The 22,714-nt window shown below is 40.6% G+C and overlaps 1 long non-coding RNA gene across 1 annotated transcript in view; it reads left to right on the forward strand.

Annotated features, from left to right (window-relative positions):
* Nucleotides 1–19,591: 19,591 nt before the first annotated feature.
* The window catches only part of LOC119939130, a 48,325-nt gene continuing 45,202 nt past the window's right edge, over nt 19,592–22,714 (forward strand). Inside the window, exon 1 of the long non-coding RNA XR_005454643.1 lies at nt 19,592–19,649. This is a non-coding gene — a long non-coding RNA (uncharacterized LOC119939130). The remainder of the gene's footprint in view (nt 19,650–22,714) is intronic.

Raw genomic sequence — 22,714 nt, forward strand, 5'->3', positions numbered from 1 at the left:
TAGTAATAGTAATAATAATAATAATAGCATTTGTTAAGCATTTACTATGTGCCAAGCACTGTTCTAAGCGCTGGGGGGATACAAGGTAATGAGGTTGTCCCACATGGGGCTCACAGTCTTCATCCCCATTTTACAGATGAGGGAACGGAGGACCAGAGAAGTTAAGTGACTTGCCCAAAGTCACATAGCAGACAACTGGTGGAGCCGGGATTAGAACCCATGACCTCTGACTCCCAAGCCCGGGCTCTTTTCACTGAGCCATGCTTATAATTGCGGTCTTTGCAATTTATGGAGTAGTAGTGATATTCATTAAGTGCTTACTGGGTGCAGAGCACTCCATTAAGTGCTGGGAGACAATGCACAGGTATTAGATATGGTCCTTCTTCCTTGGTGGGCTGACCACCTAAGAGCATAAAGGATAAAGGACTAGAGGCAGACACATAAGGAATGGTGAAGCACAACAATAAAGCACAACATTAGAGAAACAGCAAGGTCTAGTAGAAAAAGCACGTGCCTGGGAGCCAGAGGACGTGGGTTCTAATCCCAGTTCCACCACTTGTTAGCTGTGTGACCTTAGGCAAGTCATTTAACTTCTCTGTGTCTCAGTTACCTCATCTGTAAAATGGAGATTAAGACTGTGAGCCCCACATGAGACAACCTGATTATTATTCATAATAATAATAATAATAATAATAATAATGTTGGTATTTCTTAAGCGCTTACTATGTGCAAAGCACTGTTCTAAGTGCTGGGGGGGAACACAAGGAGATGAGGTTGTCCCATGTGCGGCTCACAGTCTTAATCCCCATCTTACAGATGAGGGAACTGAGGCACAGAGAAGTGAAGCGACTTGCCCAAGGTCACACAGCAGACATGTGGGGGAGGCAGGATTCAAACCCATGACCTGTGACTCCCAAGCTCACGCTCTTTCCACTGAGCCACGCTGCTTTGTATCTACTTCAGTGCTTAGAACAGTGCTTGGCACATAACAAATACAAATGCTTAACAAATACTATCATCATTATCATTTAATACCAACCTACCCGCTATATCTCTGTGCATTCTGGAGAAAAGAATCAACTGCTGGAGCTGGAAGCCACCCTTGAATTCTCAGACGTTTTGGCCATCGGCTGGGAGTTGAAGAGAGACTTGTTCTTCACAGAACTTCTTTCCTAAGCCCAGGAGACCTAATCTTGGATTTGGGATTTGGGAGGTCAACAGACATCCATCCCCAAAGCTTCCCAACACACTTAACCTTTTGCTCCCATTCTTCTTTCATTATTCTAATCAACCAGTCAAAAAATCAGCAGTATTTTTTGAGGGCTTGCTCTGTGCAGAGTACTGTACTAAGCTCTTGGGAGAGTACAATACAACATAACTAGCAGATATGTTCCAGGCTCATAACGAGCTTACAGTCTAGAAAGGGAGACAGACATTAGTACGAATAAATAAGTAATTTATTATATAATTTAAAGATCTGTACATATGAGGTGTGGGGTTGGGTGAAATACACTGCTTTTTATGTCAGAGCTGAACGGGGGGTTGGGATGAAGATGAGAACTTCATAGGAAATGAATATTAGTTGTGTTTCCTGAATTAGCAATACAATGTATTAGTAGCTTGACAAGAAGCCGAAGAAGGCTCTCAAGAAGTACCAATAACCTGATTTTTCTCTCACTATGCCTCAACTCCATTCTTCCCTTTATTTTTCAATTTTTCTATGTGTAACTCCAGGTAAAATAACTTGTGTATGCTCCAATGAAACAGCTCCCAGGGAGAGTAAGTTTAACTGTTAAAATTAAATAGCTGTATCATTTTTGACTGAGATCATGCAAAATAACTGCCCGATTGGCTATTGTACGGATGCCATAAATATCACTTCATATTGATCAGTACTTATCTTTGACTCTATAGGGAGGAAGAGGATATTAAATTAAAAATAGTGAAATCTATCAGTTAATTGAAAAAGGAAAAGGTAATAAATGGGGTTTCATTTATATATTTATGATCTATATATGTGTATGTACATGTATACATATGCACCTCTGTGTGTGTGTGTATATATATATATATATATATATATATATACATATATATATCAGTGATATTTATATACCCTTGCTGCCTGACATTTTATGTTCTTTGCATGATTGTGATTCCTTTGTATGTGTTTAACTTCTTTCTCTTCAAGAGCTCTATATTATGACAAATGAGAGTACTTTTTCCCCTTCTGAGAAGCCTAAAGCCAAATGAAGAGACACTCAATTTCTTCGGAAAGTTCATTTTTGAGAGGTCAAATTCTGTAGTCAGGCAGACAACAAAATGTCTTAAGCAAAATTTCAAATCACAATCTTTTATGTAGGGAACATTGTGCAAATTGATCTTACAAAATATGTTGTCTATTTTAGAAAAGAAAGTTTAGGAACAAAAATGGAATCCAATGTGCACTATAAGTGATCAGGGAAGGTTTCTGTGACTATGCTATTTTCTTGGTGACAGAAAGTTAAGAAGGTAAGGTAAAGTATAAAAAGGCAGTGAAAGCTGAAGTCATATTCGCACAATACATACTTTTGTAATTTGTACTCTGGCATTATAAATGAATGATAATGATTTCCAAATGATTTATTGGAAAAAACTGCACATCCATCAATCAATGGCATTTATCAAGACTTACTATGTGCAGAGCATATATAGCATATATAGTATTGGAAGAGAACAATAGAGCAAAATTAGCAGACACTTTCTCTGCAGAGTCAGAAGGACCTGGGTTCTTACCCCAACTCTGCCACATCTGCTGTGTGACCTTGGACAAGTCACTTAACTTCTCTGTGCTTGTTACATCATATGTAAAATAGGGATTGAGCTGTGAGTCCATGTGGGACAGAGACTGTGTCCAAACTGATTATCTTGTATCTACCCCAACACTTAGAACAGTGCTTGGCACACAGTAAGTACAACAATAATAATGATAATATTTACTGTTATTATCTTATATTTAAGATAGCCTAAATCGAATATAGTGAAAATCACATCACCAATTTTCAAAGTTTGATAGCAGTAGAAAAAATTGATCCTTTTGAATATTATATGTTTATCCATTTTTGGAGATTCAAAAACATCTGAATGAAATAGAAAATGGCTTTTGACACCATAGGTGAAACTTAAAATAGGAAAGCTTTCAAAACTTAACTCTGACAGGTTGCATTGCCTGGCCCTTTCTCAAGTATTCTGTGTTATCTATCAATTTTCATCAGTACTTCCCTCGAATTAATTTACCTGTGCGCAAAGAGTACTGTTAGAGAAATCCCTGCAAATGACATTAAACCTTGAAGAACACCTATGCTTTATGGCACCCAAAGCCCTAGAAAGTTTATCGTACAATTTATGGTGACTTGGGCTCTTGAAGAAGTAAAAATGGTGGGGAGGGCTACAGCTGCTGGCTGCCAAATAGACAATAGGCAGCAGAGGATGGTGGAAGAGTCAGAGCTACTGAACCGGCCCTGAATATGAGCATAGCCAACTGAAAATAGGTGAAACTGCCAACACGAAGCATATGTGAATGACAAGAGAGTACTGTAAGTTGCAGCTGGTGTGTTTTGCAATGCTAATCATCTACAAAAGCTTTATGGTCACATAATCGATGTGACATAATCACATAAGATGATGTGACATCGTCTTGGTGGAAAGGAGTTTCTGTTTGGTGTGGAGGTGGATGAGTAACCACTGGAAGGTCTTGAGGAGAGGGGAAACATGGCCTGACTGCTCTTGTTGAAAAATGATCCAGGCAGCAGAGTGAAGTAAGATATGGACTGGAGTGTGGAAAGAAATTAGTCTGAGAGGTCAGCAAGGAGGCTGAAGTTGGCCATTTCCAAGTGTGGTATTTGCTTTGAGATACTATAGCCATACGTCCTCCCTGAATGAGCATTTCCGTCGTAAATTTTTTGTTTTTTAATGGTATTGCTTAAGCGGCAACTGTGCCAGGCACTGTTTTAAATGTGATATAGATACAAGCTAATCAGGTTGGACACAGTCCCTGTACCATATAGGACATACAGTCTTAATCCCCAGTTTGCCGATGAGCTCAATGAGGTACAGAGAAGTTAAGTGACATGCCCAGGGTCACACAGTAGACAAGTGGCAGACGAGTAAGAGATGGCTGATCCAGGCACAGTTGTCCATCTACCTCTTCACATAGCAGCGTTTGAAATAAAGAATGAGAGGAGTTGAAGTGTGATCTTCAAAGAAAGAACCATTTAGGTTGTGTCCTGTTGGGTCAGTTTCTATGGTACTAGTGACATGAATTTGTTTCCCTGTTTTTGTTTTGCTAGATTAAGCTTCTTCAACACCTGGGGAGTGTTTCTCAGTATAATTTTTTTTTCCCAAAGGAGGCATCAAACTTGCCTACACCCTCCAAGGAGGATCACTTGGGTATAGAGAAAAGACAGTGTTGATTGGAGAATTTTAAAGACAGAATTTATGGTGGTGTTCCATGGGAGCAATTCTGGTTTTGGCTAGAAAATTAAATATCCTCTGGATTTTCTCTGCTCCAAGATGGTTTGAAATGAGGTTATATGGGAAAGTTCACTTGGCAAATGTGTTAATTAGTTCCATGACATTATGCTTTCTATCATCAAATCTATCACTTTAAGACTGGGTTACTTAGTACTGCATGCTCCATGAAAAAAAAATCCAGAAAATTATGTCATGAAATCCCAAGGGATTTGGAAGGATGCTAACTCACCACCAATGCTCTGGTGAAGAACTCAATTAACTTTACATGTAAGAAAAAGTAATCCTTTAATGGTAGAATTTTCTCTTTATTTTTTGAATCCAAATCATCTCTATAAATTTTATGATGCTTGAATCCAATCAGAAGCATTAGCATTTTATGGATATATTTTTTCTCATGGGTTCCCAAAAACCATTGTAAGAACATTTTACTACATATTCTTTCATATTGTTGTTTACTGAATTACAATCTGTAAATAACAAAGTTGTGTTTCTTTCCTTTCATACTTCCCAATGTATCACCCATGTGACATTTTATACTGTGCAGTACGTTACACGGTGTACACCTTTCAGATTGTGATTTTTAATCTGTGATATGTTCATGCATTTTTTGTTATGGTGCAGAAATACAAGAATCTTGATTGCAATGTTTTTTGATATTTTTGTTGTTTGTGATTTTTCCTCTCATGAATTTTAAAGTACCTATAGATTCACATTTCCTAAGAGGAAGTATATTTAAGAATCAGTTACTTAATTTATTAAGCTTCAATATAATCCTTGAGCATTTGTACTGGTGTGGGATTTATGTATTGTATGGCACCCAGATAATCATATTAGTGTTTTTTTCTATTTTATTTTCAAAAGTAATTCAATATCAGTTATTTTTTGAGCTCTAGCAAAAAGCACGTTTTTCAAAACTTTGGAAAGCATGCATCGATGCTAGCAATACCCAAAAATGTTGCAGACTTTGACAGCTCTCTATATTAAGCAAACACAAACAATAATAACTTTGAGAATAATATTTCTGGAAATAACATCTGACATTTGGAAGTGGGAGCAGGAGGCTGAAGATTTCACAGTGTGAAAGCATATTAGGATTTTATAGTCTACAAAAACCTTCTCGTGTTGTAGCGTTCTAAATTCCACCCACCCAAACTCCTTAGTGGCTAAAGAGCTCCAACCCCGACAGATTGGTAACCTTGGAAGCCAGGAAATATCAGCTTGCAATAGTGAAAGCCTGAATCATTTTCCCAGGGTATACCATCAAAAAGACCATAAACACTAAAGCAGGTAGTGTAGCGAGACTTCCTGGAGAATCTCATCACTTTTCTTATTTGAAAGGTGATGGAAATGGCAAACATCTGTGAGAACATGAAAACAGAAAGCATGAAATCCCATCAAATGCATCACCGAAGTGCCTGTGAAATATCTTGTAACACCTGTGTTAGGACACAGGGAACCTGCTCTTGACAGCAAGGATATTTTCAGAAGTGAAGAAGGAGAGAAGTAGAAATATGAGATGGATATAGAACCAACGCATTCAAGAGACTCAGGATTAATGTTGATGTCATGGATTGCATGAAGGTTGGACTCTGACTCGGGAGAGAATGAGTCCTGTCAATGCTTACTTTCCAACAGATGTCTTTTCGCAACCTTGTATCAGTCTTCAATGAAATCTCTACCTAGGGATAGAAAAAAATTCATTTTAAAACATTCTCTCAGGTTTTCCATGGCCAGAGCTGAAGTGGGTTCAAGAATAATGATGCTGCTGTTCTAAGCACTGTGGTGGATACATGATAATTGGGTTGGACACAGTTCCTGCTCCACATGGGGCTCACAGTCTTAATCCCCATTACAAATGAGGGAACTGAGATCCAGAGAAGTTAAGTGATTTACCCGTGGTCACACAGCAGACATAATAATAATAATGATGGCATTTGTTAAGCGCTTACTATGTGCAAAGCACTGTTCTAAGCGCTGGGGGGGAATGCATGGTGATCAAGTAGCCCCACGGGGGGCTCACAATCAATCCCCATTTTACAGATGAGGTAACTGAGGCTCAGAGAAGTTAAATGACTTGCCCAAGGTCACACAGCCGTCATGTGGTGGAGTTGGGATTAGAACCCACATCCCCTGACTCCAGGCCTGTGATCTTTCCGTTGCTGGGGGCTTAATTGTCGGTCCATCCAGGGGTGGGAAGGTGGGGTGGAAAGTAATCAGAACAGGCCCAGTCCTGTTCCCACATGGAGGTCACAATCTGAGGGATAAAGTACAGGAAACTGAGACAGAGCAAGGTTAAGTGACTTGCTCAAGGTCATCCAGCAGGCAGTTGGTGGAGCTGGGACTAGACCCTTGATAATACTACTAATAATAATGAGGACATTTATTAAGCACTTACTATGTGCAAAGCACTGTTCTAAGCACCGGGGAGGTTACAAAGTGATCAGGTTGTCCCACGGGGGGCTCACAGTTTTAATCCCCATTTTACAGATGAGGTAACTGAGTCCCAGAGAAGTGAAGTGACTTGCCCAAAGTCACACAGCTGAAAATTGCAAGAGCTGGGATTTGAACCCATGACCTCTGACTCCAAAGCCCGGGCTCTTTTCAGTGAGCCACGCTGCTTCCCCAACTTGATCTTCCAACTCCCAATCCCATGGTCTTTTCACTAGGCTAGAGGACTGGGAATCAGGAGATCCAGTTATTAGTCTTGGTTCTGCCACTTGTCTCCAGTGTGAAGTTGAGCAAATTTTCTTCTCTTTAAAATGTGGATACAGTACCTGCTCTCCTTCCCTCTTAGATTGTGAATCCTATTTGCAACATGGACTGTGACTGTTCTGATTACTGTGTAATCACAGCACAGCGTTCGGTATGTAGTAAGTGCTTAATCAACATCAATATCATTATTCCTGAACTCACTTCAGTGTTTCACAAGGTATTTTCTTCTGTCCCTGGGTACAGATTTCATTCAGGACTGCTGTAAGGTATTTGGGAAGGAGGTGATAAGATGTCTATTGGGAGATATGCTTTCACAGAAATCATTCTCTCCCAGAAATGAACACTTACCTATCTAAACACTTATCATAGTGCTTGGTACATAGTAAGCACTTAAACATCATCATTTTTCTCATCTTTATATCATCATCTTTTCACTAGGCCCCGCTGCTCCTCTAACCCCCGGGAACCCTGAGAACCAGCAGAATTCCCCCAAATCTCCCAGGTCCTGCGGAGAATCCTCCTTAGGTCCTTAGGAAAGAGGATGATATTAATTGCTCAACAAATATAATAGAGTTAGGAGGTTAATTTTACAGTAGAATTAAAGATTCATTATGAGGATAAAGAATTCTAGGACAGGGAAATCTACAGAAGTTGCACTCATCTAGGTCAGAAATAATTTAGGCCTGAATGGAGACTGTAAAAGTGGAGGAAAGGGAACAGACTGGTTATATAACCTGAAGTTGATCAAAGCCAATTGCATCTTTGGAGGAAAGATTAGAACTATAATTCCAACTGGGAAGATGCATAGATTTTGTGGTGTCCCAAGATAGAAACATCAGACATTTGAGAACCTCCTTAATCATTTTTCCCTAAACCGAGTGCAGAGGCGATGCAGAGTGGAAAATTCCATCCTGTTCATATTGATGAACGTCTCTGTTTGCCAATAGAAATTACAGAAATTTACAACTAAAAAGGAGGCTACCTCAGCTTTCTCCATCAAATATATTGGCCAGGCTAACCTAAAACACACAGAATAGAAAGAAAATACATTCTGAGCTTGACATCTGTGTTTATTGTTGCAGAAGATAAGGAACTGCTTCCATGTACTTGAGAGAAATAGGTACTAGTAATACTTATTTCAAAATCACAAAGCTGCCTGTGCATTCCACTTAGCTTGTTATTCCTTTTGCTATTAGACAGCTTTTATCTTCACAGAGTTTATTCTGCATTTGTATGAAAATCACCATTTTCAGAAAATAAAATTAAAATATGTATAGCAAACCAGAATAGTAAAATGTGAAGCTTAAAACACTTTTTGAAGTCATGAAAACAAGAGGAAAATGGCTCTACTGCTCAGTTCTTTAATGTCACTTGTTTTGAAATTCAAACAATGTATCCTAGATTCTTTCTTTTAGATTGTGAAAAATATTTGCAATATCCACTCCACTTGAAGCAATAAATCCATCATCAATCAAAAGTATTTATTGAAAATTTCCTGGGTGGGGAACACTGAATTCATTGTTTGGGAGAGTACAGTCAAATTTACAGACCTGATCCTTGCCTTCAAGAAGCTTACACATCAGTAGAAGATAGAAATAAAAATAAATGACAGCTAGAAAAAGTTGATAGAATATAATGATACGAACATATTTGCCACAGGGACCGTGATAAATGGTAGGTTGTGCAGAAATCCTGGTGATAACAGATGATATATAAGGTGGGGAGATTAAAAATTGATTGAGGAAGAATTCCTGGAGGAAATATGAGTTCATGAGGGCTTTGAAAATGCCATGAAAATGGTAATGGTTTGTAATATTTGAAGAGGGAGGGGATTGATAGCACTACCAGAAGCAAAGGAGTGAGAGAGAAATGGGTAGAAGGGGTGGTAGGAATGAAGCAGAGTTGGTAGGGTATCATGAGAGGAATTGAGGGCAATCTGGGCTGTTATGGGAAAAGAGAATTGATAAGAAGGGAGGTGAGAGATGATTGAATTAAAAGCTAATTACTAGGAGTTTCTGTGTGAATTCAATGGTGATTTTTGACAAGTGGGGAGACATAAGCAACGTAGCCTAGTGGAAAGAACATTGGCCTGGTAAATCAGGATACCTGAGTTTTAATCCTAGCTCTACCATTTATCTGCTATGTGACCTTGGATGAATCACGGATGAATCACTGGCCTGCCCCACCAGGCTCACTCTTGTGTGTTCCCTGCTGCTTTCCCAAGTGCTTAGCGCAGGGCTCCCCACCCACTACGTGCTCAATAAATAGGATTCAATAGCAATGCTAATGGCATTTTTTAAGCGCTATGTGCCAAGCACTATTCTAAGCGCGGTGGTATATTCAATCAATGGTATTTATTTATTATGTGCATAGCACTGTACTAAACGTGAAGCAGCATGGCTCAGTGGAAAGAGCCCGGGCTTTGGAGTCAGAGGTCATGGGTTCAAATCCCGGCTCTGCCAATTGTCAGCTGTGTGACTTTGGGCAAGTCACTTAACTTCTCTGGGCCTCAGTTACCTCATCAGTAAAATGGGGATGAAGACTGTGAGCCCCCCGTGGGACAACCTGATCACCTTGTAACCTTCCCAGTGCTTAGAACAGTGTTTTGCCCATAGTAAGTGCTTAATAAATGCTATCATTATTATCATTATTATTACCTAACTTCTCTGTTCAATTTCCTCATCTGTAATGGGTGTTCAATACCTGTTCTCTCTTCCCATTAGCCTGTGAGCCTTACATAGGATGGGGACTGTGTCTCACCTGATTACCTTGTATCTATCCTAAGACTTAATACAATACTTGGCAAATTCATTCATTCATTCAATCATATTTATTGAGCGCTTACTGTGTGCAGAGCACTGTACTAAGCGCTTGGGAAGTCCAAGTTGGCAACATATAGAGGCGGTCCCTACCCAACAGTGGGCTCACAGTCTAGAAGGGGGAGACAGACAACAAAACAAAATATATTAACAAAATAAATAGAATAAATATGTACAAATAAAATAGAGGAATAAATACGTACAAACGTATATACATATATACAGGTGCTGTGGGGAGGGGAAGGAGGCAAGGGGGGATGGGGAGGAGGGGGAGAGGAAGAAGAGGGCTCAGTCTGGGAAGGCCTCCTGGAGAAGGTGAGCTCTCAGTAGGGAAAATGGGGGAGGATTCCCCCAGGCCCAAGGTCCAATCTGCCCACTATATTATTATTATTATCATGAGCAGAATGGCATTACAGAAAGATGATTTGAACAACAAAGCATGGAATAAAGAGGTGAGGGACTGGAGGCATGGAGATCTGTGAGGAGGGTGACTCACAGTTGAGTCAGGATACCACAGTCTCCTGAAACAGTGTGGTGGCCATTTGGATAGAGAGAAAAGGGTGGATTCTAGAAATATTGCGGAGGAAGAACCACCTGGATTTAGTGACAAACTGAATATGGGTGTTGAGAGGGAGGAATATGATATGAATGCTTTGTTTCAAGACATGACCATAAACAATAAACCTGAGTTTAACCCAAACTGTCTCAATTTTATTTATAATGAATTTATAGACAGTTTATTCTGAGCTTTAGCAATTTTCAAGAAATCTTTTGATAAGCCAAAAAGCTTCTATGCACCCAGGAATGATAAATTGGGAAAAAGCAGATTTTAATGGAAGCTTCCAAACTGTGATCTCCATTTTATTATCTACCAACCCCTGCCCCAGACACATTTGGTACAATTAAACTGTTCCCAGGTCATAATTAGTTCTGATATTTACAATATCTACAGTACACTGTGATTGAGATATCATTCTTGATAACTATTTTCTGGACCTGTTTAGAGAAATAAGTGAAATACTACTCTTTAGCAACCAAACTAACAAATGTAACAAAAAAAATCATAATCTAAGTGAATACTTAAAAAGCAGCATGACTTAGTAGCTAGAGCAATGGCCCGAGTCAGAGGGTCATGGGTTCTATTCCCAGCTATGACACTTGTGTGATCTTGGGCAAGTCATTAACCTCTCTGTGCTTCAGTTATCTCATCTGTAGAATGGGGATTGAGACTGCGAGCCCCAGGTGGGACAGGGCCTATGTCCAACCCAATTTGCTTGTATTCATTCATTCATTCAATATCGTATTTACTGAGTACTTACTGTGTGCAGAGCACACCCAAGCACTTAGTACAGTAAGTACTTGGAAAATAGTAAGTGCTTAACAAACTCCATTATTATTATTATTACTTTTAGGACATTAATTATAGAAATCCCTACATATAGAAATACAGAGGAAATATAGAAATCCTTCTCAGGATCACACCTGGAGAGTTTCCAGTGTCCTATCAGTCTCGACTACAGGAGGGAGAGTCAAGCATTCCTAGCTTGAGCAGTGGCTAGTGAGTGGAAGGCAATCTGCTACAAAATCAAAACTCACCCGTGCCTGGCAGCAGCGGCGTGGCAGAGAGTTGAGGGCGGACCCTCAAGTTTACTATGTGGAAGAAGGCAATGGTAAACCACTTCTGTATTTTTACCAAGAAAACTCTATGGATACACTACCAGAGTGATTGCAGGTTGAGGTGGGGCATTTTGGGAGAACTGTGTCAGTGGAGTTGCTATGGGTCATAGATGACTCGACAGCAGAAGACAAGACATCTAGAAAATCACGCTATAGACATGTATACAGGCTTATAACAAGAAACTAAACTGGAAATCACAAAGAGAAGCATAATAATAGTAATAATAATAATGGTGGTATTTGTTAGGCGCTTACTATTTGCAAAACACTGTTCTAAGCACTGGGGGGATACAAGGGGATCGGGTTGTCCCACTTGGGGCTCACAGTCTTAATCCCCATTTTACAGATGAGGTAACTGAGGCACAGAGAAGTTAAGTGGCTTGCCCAGTGTCACACAGCTAAGTGGCAGAGCCGGGATTCGAACCCATGACCTCTGACCCCCAAACCCATGCTCTTTCCACTGAGCCACACTGCTTCCCCTGATCATGATCTAGTGTACTGAACATGGGCGTGGGACTCGGAAGGACCTGGATTCTAATCCCAGCTCCTCCACGTGCCTGCTGTGTGACCTTGGGCAAGTCACTTCACTTCTTTGTGCCTCATCTGTAAAATGGAGATTGAGACTATGAGCTTCATTTAGTATCTAGACTAAATGACTGTGACATAGACTGTCTCTGTGTCTGACCTGATTACCTTGAATATACCCCAGGGCTTAGTATAGCACTGGGACATTATAAAAAGTTAAATCAGTCAACCAACAGCATTTACTAAAAGCATACTCTGTGCTTTTTCTACTGCTGCTACTATTTGTGAATATTTTATGTTTGTCTTCTACTTTGCCTGGTACAATCCTGATGGCAGGGTTAGTGTCTTTCATTTCAGTCGTACTTTTCCAAACAGTACAGTTGGTTGCATTTAGTAGGAAGTCATTAAAGACTAGCTCCCTATTTTAACCTTAACTCAGGCTCAAGACCAGAGGGAAAATGCAGGGAAGTTTTCTTTCTGTCTTTTCCTTGCCTCCCTCTCTATTTCTACTAGTACCTCCATTTCTTTTGCTCCTTTAGGCTTTGTTTTTTCCCTCCACCCCCTTCATGCCCCCCATATCTCTATTGCTTTTTTCACCTCTTTCTTTGGCCTTCATTTCACTGTTTTCTTCTTGTTGGGTTCACTGGATATGAAATTGGCTGTGTTTTTTGATCCCTGCTGGATCATCCTGCTGGATGTCTCTTTCTTGTCATCTCTCCCCTTTAATTTAAATGCTTCCACCCATGTTCCATTCTTCAGCCTGTGATAACTCTGGAACTCTTGGTATACTCCCAATTTCACACCTCCTCCTTGAATCTTGATGCCTATCATCTCTCTCCTAATTTCCCACCTATTACTTCTGCACCCTTTCTCTGAAAACTTTCCTTTTATATCAATCATATTTATTAAGTCCTTACTGTGTGCAGAGCACTGTACTAAGAACTTGGAAAAGTACAATTTACAGAATCGGTAGACACATTTTCTGCCCACAAGGAGCTTACAGACCAGAGGGGGATATATTAAAATAAACTATGAATATGTACATGTATGCTGTGGGGCTGAAGGAGGGGTAAATAAAGGGTGCAAGGGTCATGCAAAAGGGAGAGAGAGTAGAGGAAATGTGGACTTAGTCTTGGAGGAGATGTGTTTTTACTAAGACTTTGAATTTGGGGAGAGTGATGATCTGTCAGATATGAACAGGGAGGGAGTTCCAAAGTAGAGGCAGAATAGGGGAAGTTGGGGTGAAATAGACAATTTTGAGATACGATGAACAGGTTGGCAGAGAAGCAAAGTGAGTGTGCTATGTTGTAGTAGGAAATGTGTAATTCATTCATTCAATCATATTTATTGAGTGCTTACTGTGTACCAAGCGCTTGGGAGATTACAGTATAAAAACAAACAGACACATCCTGCCCAAAACAAGTTCACTGTCTAGATGGGGAGATAGACATTAATATAAATATATAAATAAATTACAGCTCTATTTATATGTGCTGTGGGGTTAGGAGGGAGGATGAATGAAGGAACAAGTGAAAACAGGATAGAAGGGAGTAGGAGAAAAGGAGAGAAGGGCTTAGTCAGGGAAGGCTTCTTGGAGGAGATGTCTTCAGTAAGGCTCTGATATGTGGAGGTAGGGCATTCCAGGCAAGAGGTAAGATGTGGTTTAGAGGTTGGTGGTGAGATAGACGAGATCAAGGTTATCATTGGAAGGACAAAGTGTGTGGGCTGGGTTGTAGTAGAAAAGTAGTGAGGGGGCAAGTCAATGGTGAGTTTGTGTTTGTTGCGGAGGTGGATGGGCAACCACTGGAGTTTCTTAAGAAGTGGGGAAACATGGTCTGAACATTTTCGAAAAAAAATTATTTGGGCTGCAGAATAGAGTATGGACTGGAGTGGGGAGAGATGGGAGGCGGAGAGGTCAGCAAGGAGGCTGATACAATAATCAAGGCAGGATAGGATAGGTGCTTGCATTAATGTGGTAGCAGTTTGGATGGAGAGGAAGGGGTGGATTTTGGTGCTGATGTGAAGGTAGAACTGACAGGATTTAGTGATGGCTTGAATATGTGGGTGGAACAGGAGAGAGAAGTCCATGATAATGCTAAGGTTTATGGGCTTGTGAAACAGGAAGGATGTAGGTGTTAACAACAGTGATGGGAAAGTGAGCAATCGGACAGGGTTTGGGTGGGCAGATAAGAAGCTCAGTTTTGGCCATATTAAGTTTGAGGAACAGGAGAACATCCAGGTAGAGATGTCTTGAAGGTGGGAGGAAATGTAAAACTGTGGAGAGGGAGAGAGATCAAGTATGGAGTTGTAGATTTGTGTGTCTTCAGCATAGAGGAGATAGTTGAAAATGGGTAAGTGAATGACTTTTCCAAGAGAGTGGGTACAGATGGAGAAAAGAAGGATTGAGTGCTTCAAAGCCAATGAGTAAGGAGATTCTGTTTGATGTGGAGGAGGATGGGCAACCATAAGACCCAATATGTTTGCTTTGCTATTATATTTTCACATGCTAATACCGCTCTGCCCTGACTAGGTGACAACATCCTTTCATATACAGCCAGCCTAATTTCTCTCTTACATATTTCCTAAAACCCCTCTGACCGGCATCATCAATTAAGTATTAAAAATGCATACCTGTGTATATGACAGTGAAACATACACGGTAGATTTACATCAAAGAGGAAATTAACCGTATGGGTAGAGTTTCTTTTATGATCAAATATAAAATAATATTCCAGTCAACTCAATAAAACCATAATTTAGGTTTATGTGTGTTTGTGTTTGTGTGTGTATGTGTGTGTGATTTAGTTTAAGCACTTGTCCAATATAACCAGCATCTTGATGTTTGTATGTATTTATATACAGATTTCCCCCAAAAGTTCTAATCATTTCATATTTTACAAAACTGAAGTTCCTTCACAAACAATTACATTCTATACTCTATTGGCCTACGCTTCTTAAAATTAGATTTTATATATTTAAAAACTAAATTATTTATAATTTACGTAGTTAGTGGGAAAATAGAATGTAAAGCATTGAGCCAGGTTCAAGTGCTACTTCATTCCCGGGACATTTGCTGAAAGGGGAGCATTAACTCTTTCTCATCACCAGAGTATCATCATCATCATCATCATCAATCGTATTTATTGAGCGCTTACTATGTGCAGAGCACAGTACTAAGAGCTTGGGAAGTACAAGTTGGCAACATATAGAGACAGTCCCTACCCAACAGTGGGCTCACAGTCTAAAAGGGCGAGACAGAGAACAAAACCAAACATACTAACAAAATAAAATAAATAGAATAGATATGTACAAGTAAAATAGAGTAATAAATATGTACAAACATATATACATATATACAGGCTAATCAGGTAGGACACAGTCCATGTCCTCCATGGGGCTCACAGTCTTAATCCCCACTTTACAGATGAGGTAACTGAGACACAGAGAAGTAAAGTGACTTGCCCAAGGTCACACAGCAGTAAAGTGGTAGAGCTGGGATTAGAACTCAGTTCTTTCTGTCTCCCAGACCCATGCTCTATCCAATAGGCCACACTGCTTTTCTATCTTATATGTATTCCAGTGCTTAGTACAGTACTTGACACATAGTAAGCCCTTAGCAAATACCACTATTATTATTATTGTTGTTGCTATTGCTATTATTATTATCTCAGCCTAAAAAGAGATTTAAAGAAGAGGGTGATATTTGAACTCAGAGCAGCATGGCTCAGTGGAAAGATCATGGTCTTTTGAGTCAGAGGTAATGGGTTCAATTCCCAGCTCCACCAATTGTCAGCTGTGTGACTTTGGGCAAGTCACTTAACTACTCTGTGCCTCACTCAGTTACCTCAACTGTCAAATGGGGATTAAGACTGTGAGCCCCCTGAGGGACAACCTGATTACCTTGTAACCTCCCCAGTGCTTAGAACAGTGCTTTGCACATAGTAAGCACTTAATAAAATGCCATCATTTTTATTATAATTTATTTTATTTTGAGTATTTTTTCTTTCTCATTTCCTTTGGAAAATCCCTCTATATAGGTTAACAGCTTTTGTCGAATGTTACTTAGAGGAGATTTCTGAGATGTAATGGCCTTCTACAAAACTGTCTTTTACTATGACAGTACAGAATAAGAAAGGATTTCCCTATAAAGAAGGGTTATGGGGAATCCTGCCAGAGCCTTTCTTTCACTATAGAACTTTTTTTTTTTACATTATCTGCTCCAGAAATACGTTCTTGTAGGGTATTATTTTAGAGTGCTAAAGAGCACCAAACAAATGAGTAATTACATTATACACATAGTTTTCTAGGTTAAAATATGGAAGTGGTTTACCACTGCCTTCTTAACTTGAGTCTCTGCCTTGTCTATGATCAACATTTTGATCACTTGATCATCCACTTAACTTCTCTGTGCCTCAGTTACCTCATATGTAAAATGAGGATTAAGACTGTGAGCCCCATGTGGGACAACCTGATTACCTTTTATCTCCCCTTGTGCTTAGAACAGTGCTTGGCACATAATAAACGCTTAAGAAATGTTATTATTATTATTGTTGTTATTATTATTATTATTATTATTATTATCCACCTTTGATTTTTTTCCCATGCCGCTGCTGCCCAGTACAGGTGAATCAAACTTGATGCTTCACCTTAGACTTTTCCATTATGGGTAACTCTAGTGAAAGAGTATCTCTCAAAGGAATAGATCTAAGCTTCATTGGCCTGTGCAAACTCTCTTTCTACAGTAAGGCATTGATTCATAGGAGAGTCTTTGGAAGGCCAAATGACTCAATTTAGATTATCATATTTTGGATGCATCATCAGGAAGACTAATGCTCTGGAGAAGACACTAATACTAGGAAAAGTCCAAGGAAAAGGTGAAAGGAGGCAGACCAGCAGTTAGATGGATAGAAACCATAACAATGATAATGGAAGAACTGTTAGCGAGGTTATGGATTATGGCAGAAGATAGGACGTTCTGGGGAAGATATACCCATAGAGTAGCTAAGAATTGGAAATGACTTGATGGCATTTGATAATAATAATTATATCATTATTTTACGTGGCATTTGACTTCAGCAAGTTTAGTAAATTTATAGATTAAAATGCCCTTGTTTGCTCCTGATTCATTTCTGCAAAAATATGATTAATGGACTGTTACATATACATTTATTTGCAGTGTTTGACAACTTTCAGGTCAAATGTCTAAGTACTTTGAAAAATGGCAAGCTATCTAACTCTAAGAATTAGAATATGTTGTAAAGAATTATTATTAATTTGGATGCTAATAAATGAAGAACAAAATTTGAATGCCCACTAGATAAGTGTTTCTGCAGTAAAAGAAGTTTGCACCATAAGAAGATATTTCCAAAAATCAGTGCAGTTTTACAAAAGTTGAATATTTTTGTGTCCTCCTCATCCTTTAGTGAAGTGACTCTCTACATTTAGTTAATGACCACTATAAAATGAATTGAGGTCTTTCTTAGTACAGTTAGAAGCTTTAATTTAATTTTATCCTTCAGTTGCCCTGCTCTGAATTGAATACGCTTCCTGCTCTGGATTTTATATAATTTCAGAGCTATAAACATGCCTTTTCAATTACTCACTCATTGAAACTCACTCCATATAGTTTCAGAGATGTGTATACACATTGAAATATCAATGAATCTGAATATATTCCATTTCATGTATTTAGAAAGAAATGTATTCATATATAGGTATATAGGTCATACACACACACACACACACAAATATATGTAAAATCCTTAGAAATGGTGCTCTCTTCGGTAGACTTATTTAGAAATGTACCACTCAACTTGCTTAGGCTGAGAGAATAAAAAACAAAAAATGGTGTCTCCCACAATCACTTGCCTAACTAAAACACAAACAGGATTACCGGAGGTCCAGGTCTGATGAGCTTTAATATAACAGAGCATAATCAAACAAATATCTACCCAATACAGATGAAGTCATAGTGATGCATACATCAGAAGCCTGCACGATATTGAGAACAGTGAATCTATAGTGTTTATTAAGCACTTACTTTGTTCAGATCACTGTTCTAAATGCTTGGAAGAGTACAGTAGAAATAGTAATCATGACTCCTGGCCTCAAGGAGTTTATAATCCAATGAGGGAGATGGACCCTAAAATAAATTCTAGTGGAAAGAGCACAGTCATTGAAGCTGAAGGACTTAGGTTCTCTTACTGGCTACTGCACTTGTCTACTTGGTGATCTTCCTCAAGTCATTCAACTCTCTCCCTCAGTTTCCTCATCTGTAAAATATGGATTCAATGCCTGCTCTACCTCCTTGTTTGATGGTAAGTCCCATGTGGGACGGGAACTGTGGCTAAACTGCTTATCTTGTATCTAACCTGCTCTTACTGTAGTATTTGTCTCGTCCTAGGCCCTTAATAATTATCACAGTTGTTACTATTATCCTAAAAACCTGGCCAGAAGCCCCAGAAAAGGGCCATGTGACTATAGCAAGGAGACAATGGAGAGGTCATATTTTGCCCTCCTTTTTCCATGGCTTCTTCATACTGAAGGACCGTAGAGTGATATTTTTACCTCTACAGTTTACATTTATTTTACACGTCTAGGATGAGGCTTTCCTAGATCACCACCACATAATTGCCCAACCAGAGAGGGTAAAATCCAGCGTGCAGGTTGAAATACAACTACCAACAGATTCACTAAGCCCACAGGTTGGAGACTAGATTCCCATTGATTTAAGGAAGTAGCTGTATGTCCCTCTGTGGCAGTTCCCAGCTGCCACTGGGCTTGACAGAGATGCAGTCAGCAAGCCTCTATGACAGAGCAATTATGACATTATGACAGAACAATTATGACGTTATGACAGCAATAACGGGCTCAGAGTGAGCTAGGCACTACCATAGGTGTATGGGTGGTCTGAGTTTTATACTCTTTCCCCACCCACTTCCTTTTGACAGTTGGGAAGGGTTGTGTGCCCAGGTTTCAGTATATATTTAGGTAATCAAATTATGGTACTTGTTTAGCACTTACTAGGTTCCAAGCGCTGTTTTAAGCTCTGGGGTACATACAAGATAATCAGGAGAGGTGGGGAAGCTGGCGCCCTGTGAGCTGCTTTCTCCTCCTCCTCTTCTTCTCCTCCTCCGCCTCCTAGTCCTCAGTGCCCTGGGCCCCTGAAGCCACCACCTGTTCCTCCTCCTCCTTCTGCAGGCCCCGGCGGACCCCAGAATGGCCTGCCCCCGGTGCCTCCCCCGAGGCCGGAGCGGTGTGGTTGGGGCGACTCTCCACTCAGCTTGCGGTGCTTGGTCATGTCGTGTCGGGGAAGGTAATGAGCCGCAGAGCCCCTGGGTCTCGGCTGAGCAGCAGCAGTGGTGGCACCAAGGACCCACGGAGCTGGAATGACTGGCAACCCAGGTGAGTGGCCAGCCCTCCCTTGCCCGCAATGCCCAGGGGAGAGAGCCAGGGCAGAAGGATGATGGGGGGCGGGGGGCGTCCAGGACAGTCCCCACCAGTGGACGCATGGCCTAGACACCCACCAGGGCCTGGCCTAGCCTAAGCCTTTGGCTCTCTCAGATCCCTTGCCCGACATAAGGTTGGCAAGAGCCAGAGGGGCGATGAGGCCTAAGTGGGCTTTTTCCTCCCCTTCCTCTGTCCTTACACGCTCCTCTTCCACCTGCTTCAGGCGTGGTCCCCCCGCCTTACCTCCTTCCCCTCCCCACAGCACCTGTATATGTGTTTGTACGTATTTATTACTCTATTTATTTTACTTGTACATATTTACTCTATTTTATTTTGTTAATACGGTTTGTTTTGTTGTCTGTCTCCCCCTTCTAGACTGTGAGCCTGCTGTTGGGTAGGGACCGTCTCTATATCAATTTGGACTTCCCAAGCGCTTTTATATATCTACTTGCTTATTTATGAACCCATCTTTAACTGTATGCATCTCCATCAGTTTATTTTAATCTTAAACTCATAAACATGAGTCTTTAAAGTATTTAATGAATTAAATTATCTGATTTTTGGCACAGCTGAGTGATTTTCCTAACTATCCCAGGATTAAACCAGATTTCTTCTGATGAGTTTTGTCACCTCTTGAAAGAAATTTTCAATGTATTTTGAAGTCCATTTTTGAGAAAAGATAACAGTAGAGTTAATGAATATTCATCTAAAGAAAGCCTTCAAAAGAAGGCCAAAACTTTTCAAGATAATTACTCTTTGCTTATATCTGAAACTTCGTTTAAAACGGTTATTTGTTTTCTTGGCCCAGCTGAATTATCTCTCCTTTTGAGTGAATCTCAGCCCCATGTGCTTTCTTTCCAGATGCAGTCAGGCATGCCAATTCCAGTTCACCAGATTAAAGCAACAGTTAAAAATTACACAAAGTGGGGGGAGGTTGTGGCAAAATGAAGTCACTGAAGGTCAGAAGTGAGGAGAAAAGCAACATGACCTAGTGGAAAGTGCGTGGGCCTGGAAGTTAGAGTACCTGGGCTCTTATCATATCTCTGCAGGGCCTGCTATGTGACCTTGGGCAGCAGTGTGTTGTAGTGGATAGAGCACAGGCCTGGGATTCAGAAGGTCATGGGTTCTAATCTCAGCTCCTCCATTTGTCTGCTCTGTGACCTTGGCAAGTCACTTCACTTCTCTGGGCTTCATTGACCTCATTGTAATTTAAGGATGGAGACAGTGAGCTCCATGTGGGACAGGGACTTTGTCCAACCTGATTTCCTTAGTACTGTCATTCATTTAGTACAACTCCAGTGCTTGGTACATTCATTCATTCATTCAACTGTATTTATTGAGCACTTACTGTGTGCAAAGCACTGTACTAAGCACTCGGGAGAGTACAAAATAACAACAGACAAATTCCTGCCCACAACAAGCTCACAGTCTAGAAGGAAGATAGGCATTAATAAAAATAAATAAATAGATAAATTACAGATATATATATAGACATACACACATTTGCTGTGGGGATGGGAGGGAGGATAATTCATTCATTCAATTGTATTTATTGAGCGCTTACTGTGTGCAGAGCACTGTACTAAGCACTTGGGAAGTACAAGTCAGCAACATACAGAGAAGGTCCCTACCCAACAATGGGCTCACAGTCTAGCAGCGGGAGACAGACAACAAAACAAAACATGTGGACGGGTGTCAAGTCATCAGAATAAATAGAAATAAAGCTAGATGCACACTATTAACAAAATGAATAGAATAGTAAATATGTACAAGTAAAATAAATAGAGTACTACATCTGTACAAACATATGTACAGGTGCTGTGGGGAGGGGAAGGAGGTAGGGCGGGGGGGTGAGGAGGAGGAGAGGAAAAAGCAGAAGCACGAGAAGCAGCGTGGCTCAGTGGAAAGAGCCCGGGCTTTGGAGTCAGAGGTCATGGGTTCAAATCCCGGCTCTGCCACTTGTCAGCTGTGTGACTTTGGGCAAGTCACTTAACTTCTCTGGGCCTCAGTTACCTCATCTGGAAAATGGGGATTAAGACTGTGAGCCCCCCGTGGGACAACCTGATCACCTTGTAACCTCTCCAGCGCTTAGAGCAGTGCTTTGCACATAGTAAGACCTTAATAAATGTCATCCAAAAAAAAAAGGGGGCCTCAGTCTGGGAAGTCCTCCTGGAGGAGATGAGCTCTCAGTAGAGAGAGAAATTATGACATTATGAAAGCAATAACAGGCTCAGAATGAGCTAGGCACTACCATAGATGTATGTGTGGTCTGAGTTTTATACTCTTTCCCCACCCACTTCCTTTTGACAGTTGGGAAGAGTTGTGTGCGCAGGCTTCAATACATATTTAGGTAATAAAATTATGGAGGCGAGCTCTCAGGAGGGCTTTGAAAGGACGAAGAGAGCTAGCTTGGCGGATGTGCGGAGGGAGGGCATTCAGGCCAGGGGGAGGACGTGGGCCGGGTGTTGATGGCGGAACAGGCTTGAGTGAGGTACAGTGAGTAAGAGCATCTCAAAAGAGGGTAGGAGGAGAGGAGGGTTTAGTCAGGGAAGACTTCTTGGAGGAGATGTGCCTTCAATAAGGTTTTGAGGTGGGAGAGAGAATTATCTCTCTGACATGAGGAAGGAGGGGGTTCCAGGCTAGAGGTAGGAAGTGGGCGAGAGGTCGGTGGCAAGATCATCATCATCAATTGTATTTATTGAGTGCTTACTATGTGCAGAGCACTGTACTAAGCGCTTGGGAAGTACAAATTGGCAACATATAGAGACAGTCCCTACCCAACAGTGGGCTCACAGTCTAGATGAGATCGAGTTACAGTGAGAGGGTTAGCATTAGAGGAACAAAGATTGTGGCCTGTTTTGTAGTTGGGGAGTAGCAAGGTGAGGTTTGAGAGGGTAAGAGGGCAAGTAGAGTGCTTGGCACATAGTAACTACTTAGCAAATACTGTAATTACCATAATTATTATTCTCTGGGCCTCAGTTCCCTTATCTGTAAAATGGGGATTCAGCACCTGTTAATAA

The sequence above is a fragment of the Tachyglossus aculeatus genome, chromosome 17 (genome assembly GCF_015852505.1).
Source record: "Tachyglossus aculeatus isolate mTacAcu1 chromosome 17, mTacAcu1.pri, whole genome shotgun sequence".
Classification (NCBI taxonomy): domain Eukaryota; kingdom Metazoa; phylum Chordata; class Mammalia; order Monotremata; family Tachyglossidae; genus Tachyglossus; species Tachyglossus aculeatus.